Source organism: Phragmites australis, chromosome 14 (assembly GCF_958298935.1).
Source record: "Phragmites australis chromosome 14, lpPhrAust1.1, whole genome shotgun sequence".
NCBI lineage: Eukaryota > Viridiplantae > Streptophyta > Magnoliopsida > Poales > Poaceae > Phragmites > Phragmites australis.
The window spans coordinates 14,946,811-14,960,373 of record NC_084934.1 but is presented as its reverse complement, the minus strand read 5'-3'; positions in this window follow the sequence as shown (position 1 = coordinate 14,960,373).

Sequence of the window (13,563 nt, the reverse complement as noted above, 5' to 3'; positions counted from 1 at the left end):
TAAGGGTTTTTAATGAGACAATTCGTGTGACCATATCGCGAGCTATGTACTATTTCTTCTAATTTTTTCCACTAGATTTTTGAAGAGTTTTAATGAGACATATGTACTTCGCGAGAAATGCTCAAGGGGGGGGGTTGTTAGGAAACCTGAAGTTTGCAACCGAATGTGAGGCCATCTCGATCTCTTAGAAGATTCGATTCTATCTTTTATGAGTTTTTGGCACTATATATATATGGGGCAGAACCCCTTATTGTAAATATAGATGAATAAAGAATAAGCATATTTTATCCTACACTATGTCTTCTTTGCAATTGTTCTATCGAAGAATCACTGGACTACACTTGGTAGCAACGGTTTCTCAATAGGGAGATGCTGAAGGTGCTTGAGCGGCACGCTAAGTCACATGGAGGGCCCACCCATTTCAAGTATTTTTTTCTTTCCCTATCTACAAATTGAAAAAAACCAAAATAATTACTAATTAAGTTATACTAAAGTTTTGATCCAAAAAATTTTAAGTAATTTTTTGCCAATTTATTTTGATGAAGGATTCCACTTTCTATGAACTAAAATGATTACCAATTTTTTTTTAACAAATTTTTTCCTAGAATTTTTTCAGTAGGATTCAACTTGAGGAAAAGCAAAAGGAAAAATTGGAAAAAAGAAAACAAAAAAGCTTCAGCAATGTGCCACTATCATAGAAGGGTCCATAGACTACAAATTCGGGTCTTGACATGGTGCGGCTAGAGGGTTCATTGGACTATAATTAGGAATTTAGGATTAAGGCTCAAATTCTGGTGAAGGATACTCCGGGGTGAACAATTCATGAGCATGCAGTAGATGCCATCCTAGTAAGGATGATAGTGGGTCGGGTCGAGTCAAGTCCTTGTAGGTATTAGATTTGGCGGGATGGGTGCGGGTGGAGAAACGGCCCCACGGGGTCATCGCGGTGGGGTCTAACCTGAGTTCAGTTCACGTTTGGATCGCATTTTGCACCCACGGGTGCCCCATGGATCTTAAAATCTGAGGACCATTACCCTAGCGGCCCGGCCTAGGACTGTCTTACCCATACACCATTTAGTGATTGCGACATACTCCACATGTCATCCCTGCTCCGCCAGAGGCCACCCCACTCGATTACACCGGCCTCCACTATTGCTCCACGCCACTCTCCTCTGATCCCGCCCTCTCCACCGTCCCCACCACCGGTGTGATCTCCTCATTCCCCACCATCGGTTTGCCCCACCATCCGTTGCCTCCATCCATAGAAGCCACAGCACCGCTGTCAACCTGGAGTGCAGAGCTGCTACTGTTGCCTGGAGTGCATAGGAGTCACCGGATCTGGTGGAGGGCTCGCCGACGGGGGTGGATCTAGAGCCCAACATCAACAGTACCACCGAAAAAATCTGTCTCCCTCGTTACAAGATCTTCCGCTAACGCTAGGAATCAGATACGTAGATGAGATTGGTGGGAGAGAGAGAGAGAGAGAGAGAGAGAGAAAGAGAGAGAGAGAGAGAGAGAGAGAGAGAGAGAGAGAGAGAGAGAGAGAAGGGTCAGTTGAGGAAGCAAGAAGAGAAGTAGATTGGGACTGACTGTTCCATTTTATTCCATGCTAGCTATTGTGCCGTGCCTGGTTTGATCTTTGGTTCCGAATTAGGTTTCAGGTTTTGGGTCGGGTGTTTTCTTGCTCTACCCAGCCTGACCCACTCCGTTGCCACCGCTACACCCTAGAGGGCAATTTTTGTAACATGGTGATTGACATGCTCTCCTCTTCTTGTTCACTTTCGAGTGAAGATAGGGAACTCTCAACCGAAAAGTAGGTAACATTCAAATGTAGAACAATACATTTCTGTTCAAAATTGAATTTTTGAACTCTCATATGAAAATTAACACTCATGCTACCAAACTTTGACAGTTTTATGAGGAACAGTGACGTCCTAAGAGGGGGTGAATTAGGACACTTAGAAACCTAAACCAAAATGGCTCCAAAAACTTTACAAGATAAACCTATATCAATTTCTATCTAAATATGCTCCAAGTTTATCTAGTGCGTCTACTCTACCGCTCAAGAGGATTGCAACCTACTCTACCAAGGTAAAATTGCAAGTATATAAATGCGGAAATGTAAATAAGGTAGAGTGACAAACTCGGCACAAGGGATTCTTATCCCGTGGTATCGATGACATGAATACCATCCCTAATCCATGTTGGAGCTCCACAAAGGATATGCTCCCAGTCACTAAGTTTCTTTCGGTCATGGCTCTTGAGCTACCAAGTTACCAAGATAAGGTATCAAGCATGATGAGCCATCAAGCCACCAAGGTAAGCTGTCACCACTAGCCTCTCATCTGGTCACATGCCGTCATGATCACTTCAGATCTTGAGCTACTAAGGCAAGGGTCTCTGTGTCCCTGTACACTTGTCTTACTGCCGCTCAACACTAAGTCAGAGGGTCTACATGCTTGAGCCACCAAGGCCTAAGATGCCGGGGAGTCACCAAGACTCTATGGTGATGACGTACCACTCGGTACAAACTAGGATCACTCCTTGATCCCTTCTTCAATCTATAGCACTTAGCTACAACTCACTCTAGGCCTATAAGCATTAAACACTCTCTAATCTTGTACTTAATCGCCTTGGATGATCGCTTTAAGCACTTTAGTGGATTAGATGTCTTCTCAAGTGTATATGAGCTTTCTCTAGACTCCAGCAGCAAGCCACATCTTCAAATGACTGAGTGGAGGGGTATTTATAGCCTCAAACCTACCAAATAGCCATTTTCCTAATGGCTCAAAAAATCTGTTACCATAGGATGATCCGGTGAGAATAGTAGTACTAACACCAGATCATTCGGTGAGTACAAACTCAGAAACTAGCTGTTGGAACTCCACTCATAGCCTCTATGAACACCAGACACTCCGGTGTGCCTTCAAATCCATCACCGGACCTTCCGCTGAGTTATCTTGAGCCATTTAAACCTTTGCTGTCTCTCTATGTAAAATGCTCTGGTGCATTCATCCGGTGTTCATTCCATTCACACCGAACCATCCGGTAAGTCAAATCTTCTCTTCTTTTCCCTAGAAATGGTCCACTGCAACTATCTCTGTGATCACCAGACTATTCGGTGAGTTGATCTTCATTCTTCAGCACTTGTAGTTGCATCTGCAAGAAATGCTCTAGTGTTATACTCTGGTGTGCACAAACCAAGCACCGGACCTCCGGTGGGTTGATCTTTAGTCTTCTGCACTTGAATTCTTCTCTAAAAGAAATGCTCTGGTGTTACCTAGTGTAGATCACCGGACTATCTGGTGAGGTCCTCAGTCTTCTCCCCTTTGTCAGAAATACTCTAGTGAGTTGAACACACAGAGCACCACACCTTCTAGTGAAGTCTTTAGCCTTCACTTTGACTCTGGACACAATGCTCTAGTGAGTTCAACTCCTCTACACCGAACCTTCAGGTGGGGCAAATCTTCCTAGGACTTTTCTAATTCAATCAAACTTTGTCCTAGCTGCAATGGTTTTTTGATGTATTACATCCATGAGACATACTAACATATATTCTTGACAAATATATTAGTCCCAATGACTATATTGTTATTAATCACCAAAATCACAATCATGACCTAATAGAACCATTTTCGCTACAACTTTCAACTCGAAATTTCTATAAAACTGACTATAGCTTTCAACCTGTGCGGAGGTCAACAATGGGTGAGTGCTGGAGGGGTGGGGATGGTCACTAGGGAGCACACAATGCTCAACATAGCATGTGGAAGTACCCCTACTTGGGAGGCAAAATATTGATTTCATGACTCGGAACCCTGTCACCCTCACCGATAGTGGACATAGCACTGTTAGGCATCAGATCGACAACTAGGTGCAGCTAAAAGGGGTGGTAGAGGAATATAGGGCTTAGATTCGGGAATGAGGACGAATCACCACTTCTGTCATGCAAAGACCACAATGGTGAACTGACAATGGGTGCGATAGAGACCTGCTCGAAGTATTTACACTATTGTATAAACTCTTATCAATGACGGTTCAAAATCACCATTAGGGACGGATTATGAACCACCACTGATTACTTAGCACTGATAGTCAGTCTGACTGACTAGTGTCGGGTATAGAACTGGCACTGAAAATAAGCATCAGTGTCAGTTCATGGATCCAACTGGCATTGATAGTACACATATCAGTGTCGGTTGGTTTTACTAACCGACACTGATATGTATTTCTTGCCCTTTTCAAAATTTGGTGGTTGTCACCAATATTGTGCCCATTTTCAAATTTTGGTCGTTGCCGCCAATAGTATACGGTATATTTATAGACACACACATACAAATTTAATTCACAAGACGTCAAGTTTCATCGCAGCATATATATACAAGAACATATAAATTTAAGTTATAAAACATCATGTCTCATCATAATATATATACACAGCATACATGTCAAATTTCCTTACAACAAGGATAAGAATTTTAAGACTTTTTGTTAATCAAAGGGTAAGAACTCTGCCTTTTATTGTTGGATGAAGGTAACAAGAGAGACGAGCCAATTTCATGGAACTCGCCGATTGGACTGATGACTTGGTCATTGATGAACCCGACAAGTTATTCTTGAAGTGTGTTGACTTCAATAGGTAAGAGTCGATCTCTGGATAGCTTGAGGAGTTGCAATTTCAAGAATTGAAGAAATCAATCCTTATGAACACATATCGGACATGAAAATTAGTCATCAATAAGTATGCCGCCTATCTCAGCATCAGCCACCTGGAGCGACACGTCTTTGTTGAATCCGTGCATGAATTCCATTTGTCGAACATTTAACTATGGGGTATATGCGCATAAAGAGTATATCATACATAGAAAGGGTATGTACGACGCATATTCGACAGCTCTTGATATCACAGAACCGAATCAGTGGTACCTGATATACCGGGAATGAAAGAAGTACATACTAGGAAGGTTTAGATTGGTTACCCAACCCCATACGACCAGTATTCAAAAAAGATCTATCTACTTGGACGTCAAGGAAGATAACTCCCTATCGACTACGACTGGATAGGAGTCGGTACCTCACCCCTATATAAGGCGGAAAGGCTGGGGGTGGGGGATAGGACATGGTGTAACAGACCATTGGATGCATACCGCGAGGTGGGACATCTCAAGTGGGATCCCGCGAAGCCTAATGTTCTCCACTGCATGGACACTGACAGTGACAAAGGTGGCGACGGTGACTCTAACGCTAGCCAGAGCAGTCGAACAGATCGATTCGTGTTTATGGCTAGAGATGACGACCCCCCACTGGCTAACCCAATGGTGATAGATCCAAACACCATGGTCGACAAAGGTGCAGAAATTCTTGGAGATCAAGCGATAGCCGTCGCTGCCGACGGTACTGGCTCTGAGTTACCACTCGAAAAATCCGCATCTGGAGTCGTACGTGCACTCAACACGGCCCTCCACCAGCGGACCACAGGAAGGCCTTTCTCAATGACTTCCGGTGGGCGTACCTACACCCGCGACAGCCCACGGCTTAAGGGACAAGCTCCCTCTGAACAGTCATCATGAGGCTTCAACGGCTCGACCACAACCGAGCCTCGGTAGTGACATATTCAGTATTCTGGATGCTAACATGCAAGGAGCTCATCTGATTCTCAAATCCCTTCCAGAATTGGATCCGGCGAATCCACTGACTCCTATGGTCAATCAAGTTAAGATCCTACTCGATGTGGCTTAGAACCAAGTCGCTCGAGCAAACAATCCCCGCAACTCCAGGCCTCCAAGTCAGAACTGTCCTAGCTCGAGGAGCCACGAACAGGAATGCTCTTGAGTAGAGGAATCTCAGATGGGAAGCTCCGGTGGTCAAGCCCGAATATGATACTGTGGGCCAAACTGTAGCTACCATATCCATAGGCGTAGAAATCAGGAAGATCTAAGGAACCGTATTTCTCACAATCAGCATGATCTATGTATGGCGATCGAAGACCGTTGTGAGGAACACTGTGAAGACAATCGCCGCTACTACGACCACAGATCTACAGGACAAGATGGTCGATATGACTCCCATGCTCGAAGAGACAGTCATGACAGTCATCCACCATCTCCTCCTGAAGAGTTCGACGGGGGCTGCGAGGCTTTCATATGCGAACTCCGGTCAATTTGGTGGCCTGAGAAGTTCAAAGCAGGCCCGATCCAGAAATATGACAGGAAGATCAATCCCAAAGAGTTGTTGCAGATCTACACCGCTGTCATTCGAGCAGCCGGTGGTGATAATTGAGTAATGGCCAATTACATGTTAACCGCCCTTGATGGACCCACATGGTCCTATTTGCTAAACTTGTCACCCAACTCGATTCGTTCGTGAGCAGAACTTAAGGCTCAGTTCATAGCCAATTTCCAAGGCACATTTGAGCGCCCAAAAATGGAGAATGACCTCCAGTAGCTACACCAAGGTGACGACAAATCTCTTCGAGATTTCATCTCTCGGTTTAGTGACAAGCGTAACATGATCCCGGACATCTCCGATGAGTCGGTAATCATCGCCTTCAAAGAGGTGTTTAGGACTCAGATTTGCATGAAAAGATGGCTACTCAGAAGATCCGCACAGTCAAAGAGCTTTTTGAGTTGGCCGACAAGTACGCAAAACAAGCGGAAGCGCGGGTGCGTGCTAAAAACCTTCAATCTGGCAAGGAAAAACCTGAGTACTCGAAGAGCAGAGGTAAGAAGAACAAACCCGGTGACAAGCACAACGGTCCCGGTATGACTATAGCTGTGGTCGATAGGAGCAAATCACGCAACACTGGGGACAACAAAGGCCTCAGTCGAGGTGGCGAAAAGTGGTGTCCCATCCATCGGAGCAACCAGAATGACTTTGACGAGTGCTTTGTGTTCAAAAAGAAACTTGATGAAAAGATCAAGGCAAATGCTGAGTGTCGTAATAAGCAGGTTAATCGAACGTTGAGGGTGATGAGCCCCAGTTCCACGAGGCTGACCACAGCTTGACGCACATCTTCAGAGAATTTGCTACATATGAGTCCAAAATGCAGCACAAGGTGGTTGAGCGAGAAGTCAACTTGGCCCTAAATAGGCCCACTCAGTATCTTAAGTGGTCAGGACATCCGATCACCTTTGATCAAACCGACCATCCGGTCGTGGAACCACATCCTAGTTGATACCCGGTCATGGTTCAGCTGACCACACTTAACATCAAAGTTTCCAGAACTCTGGTCGATGGTGGTAGTTCACTCAACCTCATTTTCTCCAAAACCTTGGACAAGATCGGAATTTAGAGATAAGAGCTTAAGATAGGAGTCGAGCCTTTCCACGGCATAACTCCCAACTCATCGACCATGCCTCTCAGCCAGATCAAGTTGCTGGTCACATTTGGCACACCCGACAACTTCTGTACAGAAAAGCTGACCTTTGATGTCGTGAACTTGGAGACGGCATACAATGTGATCCTAGGCTGCCCAATGCTGAGCAAGTTCAAGGCAGTGGTTCACTATGCCTACCAAACACTCAAGATCCTGAGTCCCAATGGGGCCATTATAGTTAAAGGAGATCAGCGCGCAGCAGTCAAATGCGACAAGCAAAGCTTGGATATGGTCGAATACTTCAGTCGAGTGGCCATTACTCCTAAGGACGCAAATTCTAAGCGTCAAAGGCACCAAGGTGTCGTCGAGGCCAAAGATTCCAGACTCGTAAGTCTTGCTGGCACTTCTAAATCCGACGACACGAAAGGCAAGACCAACGATGGCATCAACAACAAAAAGACCGATGGTTGTGTCAAGGCAATACCCCTCGACCCATCTGAACCATCCAAGATGGTTAAGGTTGGGGCCAACCTTGACCCCAAATAGGAACTCAAGCTCATCACCTTCCTCCAAGCAAACCAAGATGTGTTCGCATGGCAATCGTTCGATATGCCTGGGGTCCCCAGGGAGGTGACCGAGCATTGACTAGCTGTTAAACCCAACGCCAAACCTGTGGTGCAGAAGCAGCGAAGATTTGTGGAAGATAGGAAGCAGGCCATCCAGGAGGAGGTCGATAAGCTCCTAAAGGTGGGCTTCATTCGAGAAGTGCATCATCCTACATGGCTCGCGAATCCCGTCCTCGTCAAGAAGGCCAATGGCAGATGGAGAATGTGCATCGACTTCACCAACCTCAACAAGGCTTGTCCCAAGGATCCTTTTCCTGTCTCACGCATCAACCAGATCGTCAACTCTACAGCAGGCTGTGAGTTGCTATATTTTCTAGATGCCTATTCAGGGTATCACCAAATTAGCATGGGATTAGAGGATGAGGAGAAAAAGGCTTTAACTACTCCTTTTGGTGTATTTTGCTATGTAAAGATACCTTTCAATTTAAAAAAGGTTGGTGCTATGTATCAAAGGTGTATTCAAAACTGTCTGCAACCCCAAATCAGTTGCAATGTAGAAGCATACGTCGATTATATTGTAGTCAAATCAAAAACTGGAAACACATTAGTTGACGATCTCAAAGAAATGTTCGCCAACCTCAGAAAGTATCGCATGATGCTTAACACCGAAAAATTCACATTTGGTGTGTCGTCCAGCAACTTTCTTAGCTTCCTAGTGTCAAGTCAAGGCATTGAGGCCAACCCGCACAAAATTGAGGCTCTTGACCAGATGCAGTCACCTCGAACACTGAAAGAGGTCCAGAAACTGACACGTTGCATTGCTCCTTTTAGTCGATTCATTCCCAAGATGGTCGAGTGAGGGAGGCCTTTCTTCAAGCTATTAAAGAAACAAGATCGGTTCGTGTGGACGAAAGAAGCAAAGCGCGCCTTCCAGGACTTAAAAAGGTACTAATCGTCTCCATTAATCCTTACACCGCCTAAGCAAAAAGATGAGCTCTTTTTGTATATTGCATCTACCCCACAAGTTGTAAGCACAGTACTAGTGGTCGAACGGGAATGTCCCGAGAAAAAGACCAAGGTCCATAAACCTGTTTACTACATGAGCGAGGTTCTACATGATGCTAAGCTACGATAGCCGCAAGTACAGAAGCTGATATATGCAGTCTTGATGTCTTCCCAGAAATTACGGCACTACTTTCAAGCGCATAGGATCACCGTCATGACGACGTTCCCGCTGAAGGATAAAATACACAATCAAAAAGCTACTAGACGAATCGTGCAATGGGCTGTAGAGGTAAATGAGTTCGACGTATGCTACGCACCACACACAAGCATTAAATCCAAAGTGTTAGCAGACTTCATCGCCGAATGGACAAGCGTTGAAGAAACATGGCCAAACATGGTCGAAGATTACTGGACGCTTTTCTTTGATGGATCACTCACACTCTAGGGCACCAGGGCTGGCATTGTACTCAAATCTCCAGAGAGCGGGGACGCTTTTCTTTGATGGATTGCTCACGCTCCAAGGCATGGGGGCTGGCATGGTACGTTGTTCAATTAGACTTTAAAGCTTCTCACAATGTTGTAGAATATGAAGGACTGGTAAACAAGCTCCGCATAGCTGCATCGCTTGGAATTAAATGACTTCTTATGAAGGGGACTCATAGCTAGTCGTGAACCAAGTTCAAACAGAGTAACAGTACTCAAACGACAACATGGTAGCTTACTTACTCAATGTACGAAAGCTCAAGCAAAAGTTCGAATGGCTAAAAGTGACGCACATCAGAAGGAGTGATTACTCTGGTGCGGATGAACTTGCTAGACTCGCTTCTTCTCGAGCACTGGTACCCATAGGGGTCTTTGTTGACAAACTCTTCAAACCATCTATCTCGACAGTGCGACAAACGGATGCTGCCCAACCCGACCAACAATCTGGCCACATCAGAGAGGTGGAACCCGCAGACACGGATGCTGCACTACTCGAACGCAACTTGACTTGGATGACTCCATACCAAGACTATCTCAAGGGTCGAGACATCCCTGATGATGATGCGTCTGCAGAGAAAATTGCTCATAAATCCAAGCTTTACATTTTGGTAAACAGCAAGCTCTACCGAAAGGGGAGTAATGGGATCTTGATGATGTGCATCACTCAGGAAGAGGGCAGTAAAATACTGCTCAATATCCATAGAGGCATGTGTGGTAATCATGCGTCTTCTCACACCTTGGTCGGAAAAGTTTTCTGCCGGGGATTCTATTGGCTGACTTCCCTCCAGGATGCTTCCGAGCTGGTCAAAAAGTGCGAGAGCTGCCAATTTTCAGAAGACAGACCACTTGACCAGCCCAAGCTCTATAAACAATTTCTCTTTCTTGGCCTTTCTCCGTCCAAGACTTGGATATCCTGGAACCATTCCCAAGGGCCCAAGGTGGTTACAAGTTTCTATTTGTGGCTAGCAACATGTTCACCAAGTGGATAGAGGTCGAACCCATAAGAAAAATAACCGCAAAAGCGGCCAAGAAGTTCATGAGGAGCATAATTACGTGATTCGGCATTCCATATCGGATAATTACAAATAACGATAGCCAGTTCAGAAGCAGGACCTTTATTGCGTTCTGCGAAGAATTCGGTATCAAAACTCGTTTTACCTCAGTAGCTCAGTCGTAGAGTAACGATCAAGTTTAGCGTGCTAATGGAATAGTCTTACAGGGCATCAAAACTAGGGTCTTCAGAAGGCTAAAAGCCTACTCGAAACGCTAGGTAAAAGAACTTCCCTCAGTACTATGGGCTATTCGTACTTCGACCAATAGAGCCACTGGTGAAACTCCATTCTTCTTGGTTTACGGAGCAGAAGCAATGCTCCGACTCAATTGCAGTTCGGATCACCTCGAGTGGAAGGTTACTCTGAAGAAATGCAGGAGCAATTACGAGCGGACGACATAAATTTACTTGAGGAGTACCGAGATCGAGCATCTATTCGAGTAGCTAAGTATCAGGAGGTGTTGCATAGATATCAAAGCCAGAGAATTCAGCCCAGGAAACTCGATACTGGGGACCCCATCCTACGAAAGGTGCAGAAATAGGCCCAACGCCATAAGTTATTGCCTAAGTGGGAGGAACCTTACATAGTAGTCGAAGTCACTTGACCTGGATCAGTATGGCTATCTACTCCAAACGGTGAGATACTCGAGCACTCGTGGAACATCGAGTAACTCCGAAAGTTTTATTCATAGAAAAGGTAGGTTATAGGTAAGTCGATTACATTCAATTCGGTTAGATACTTGATTACATAATCTTTCCCTTTTCCTCTAATCGGTGTGGCTAGTGAAAAATTGGCAGAAAGGATCCGCCTAGCTCTAGCAAATTGAAGATCCATCACCTCCAAAAGTTTGGAAGCATATGGACCCTCATTCGCCCTTGAACAAGTTGAGGAACCTTTTATACTCCTTCCTCAGGCGGCAGCTGATCACTCGAGGAATCGGCCACCGACTAGCATAAGGGCTAGGAAAAGTGGCCGAGGCGAATGCCCTACTAGAGCTGCTGACCGGCGCCGGTGATGTCGAGTGGTCTTCTGCCTGCCGCGAAGGCGATCTGGTGGTTGTCGACAGAGAAGACAATTGTGCCTCCTTCGCCGGTGATGACTCAGGGGCTCCACCGCCAAAGACCTCGATGGCAGCTTGGTCGATGATCTGGTCGAGATCACAACCTTTCTCATTCCTCTCCGGTGCAGAGTGCTGCGCTAAAGCATAGATCTTGATGTAATGACGAACACGTTGAGTTAGGGGATGGCGACGATCTACGGTGGATGCTTCTTCCCTCTCCTTCTTAGGCCCGCTACTCGAGTCCTCATCATCAGAAGAAGTGATGATGATAACCTCAGGAAGTACCATGGCAAGAGGCCAAGGGGAGAGGACTTCTTGGATTGGTTCAAGAGGCATAGATGGAGTGGAGTCCATGGCTTCAAGCTCTATGAGCCCTAGGAGGCAATGGGCAAAGGAAACAAAGGAGACAACGGACAAACGACTTCGAGTTCCCTCTATTTATAGTGGGGGAAATGGGTCGTACAATATAAACATAGCCGTCAAGATCTGAAATGATGGTGTCGCCTTGGGTGTGTAGCACGTTTGGTGGAAGTCATGATGGCGATATGGCTTGTCTCGTCGCTGCAAAGAGGGATGGACAGCCATTATGATGCGTCGGATCAATATTGTGGTGAAAATGAGTACAAATGGGAGTGGGGTCTTTTAATGCCCACCAACCCGGCGGTTTGAGTTTGCTCGATAACCACATTGCAATAAAAACCATAACGCTCAGGGGTTTGCATTCTTGAGTATTCACTTGAGAATGAGCTTTACTCTTCGACCGACTCAGTCATCGAGTACATAGTCGAGAACGAGCTTTACTCTTCAACCGACTCTATTATCAAGTACATAGTCGAGAACAAGTTTTACTCTTCGTCCGACTCTGTTATCGAGTACATAGTCGAGAGATATAACATTGCTTTCCGATCAATGGTACAGGTATGTCCTTTTCTACTCTCTGATAGAGTAATTTCTTCCTCGACCATAGAGTCAGGTGCTACATCGTAATACCATATTTCTTGTATACATTTTTGAAAAATTTTATCTAGCGCTGCATCGGTCACGTTAAGTAGAACCAACGGAGGCATGTGTTAGGTCGATGATGGACAACTATACCTCAGGAGGTGTAACGGCACAGATAGACATCTCACGCATAACAGCCAAAAGGGTTCTGAAGTTCTAGTCTGCCTCGCGTGTGCTCTCTATCGAGTTCATGTTTGTATGTTGATCAAATGCACAAATTGATAAAAGTTCAAAAAAAAATTGATATTCTCTTTCTTTTTCTAGCTCTGTATTAGTCTTTTCCTCATTATTACGGTCTTCTCGAGTACTCGAGGGTCGCACATCTAATGGCTTATCTAGTTAAGATTTCAGGTGTTGACAGATGCGTAACTGTATGGTCTTGAGAACGATGACAACATGTATCTATCAGTTATTGCATCTACTTATGCTAGTCCTATTTCACCGACAAGGGAATAGCAGACAAAGGCATAATAGACTGGCAAGTGTAGTATTGTTGCGGGCATTCTCAGATCATAAAATATGTTTTACAAGTGCCAAAACAGGATGGACCATCATTCCAAGGGACTCCCCTCACTATTGTCACAGACTAAGCCTCAATGACTCGACAAAGGCTGGAACTACCAGCTGCACGCTTTCTACAAGTTTTGTGGCCTCCTCGCTAGTACAATTAAACCCGACTGTCACCAATGAGGTATCGAGTGTGGGGTTATAACTCTTGAGGATACCTAGCAATGTGGCGGCGCTTGCAGAGGTTGCTTGGGACATAAGGTCGAGGGTCTGCTCCTTCAGCTCTTAAAGAGCTAGGACAGCAGCATCCCTCTGAGCGATGGTAGCATCCCTTTCAGTCATCATCGCCTTATTTTTAGCTCGTGCGGTGTTCACTTGATTCTTGAGTCTCTCCTGATACTTGACGTCATCGTCAATCTTCTTCATTGCATTAGCAAGAAGTTATTCCTTGTTGCTACAGGAGGACTCAAGGCCTGAAAAAGGTAAACTAGAAAGTAATTTTTGTTAGTCACCCAATAATCGAATCACACACTTGTGATCAGGGACAGACTTACGTTCAATTTTCTACCTCTT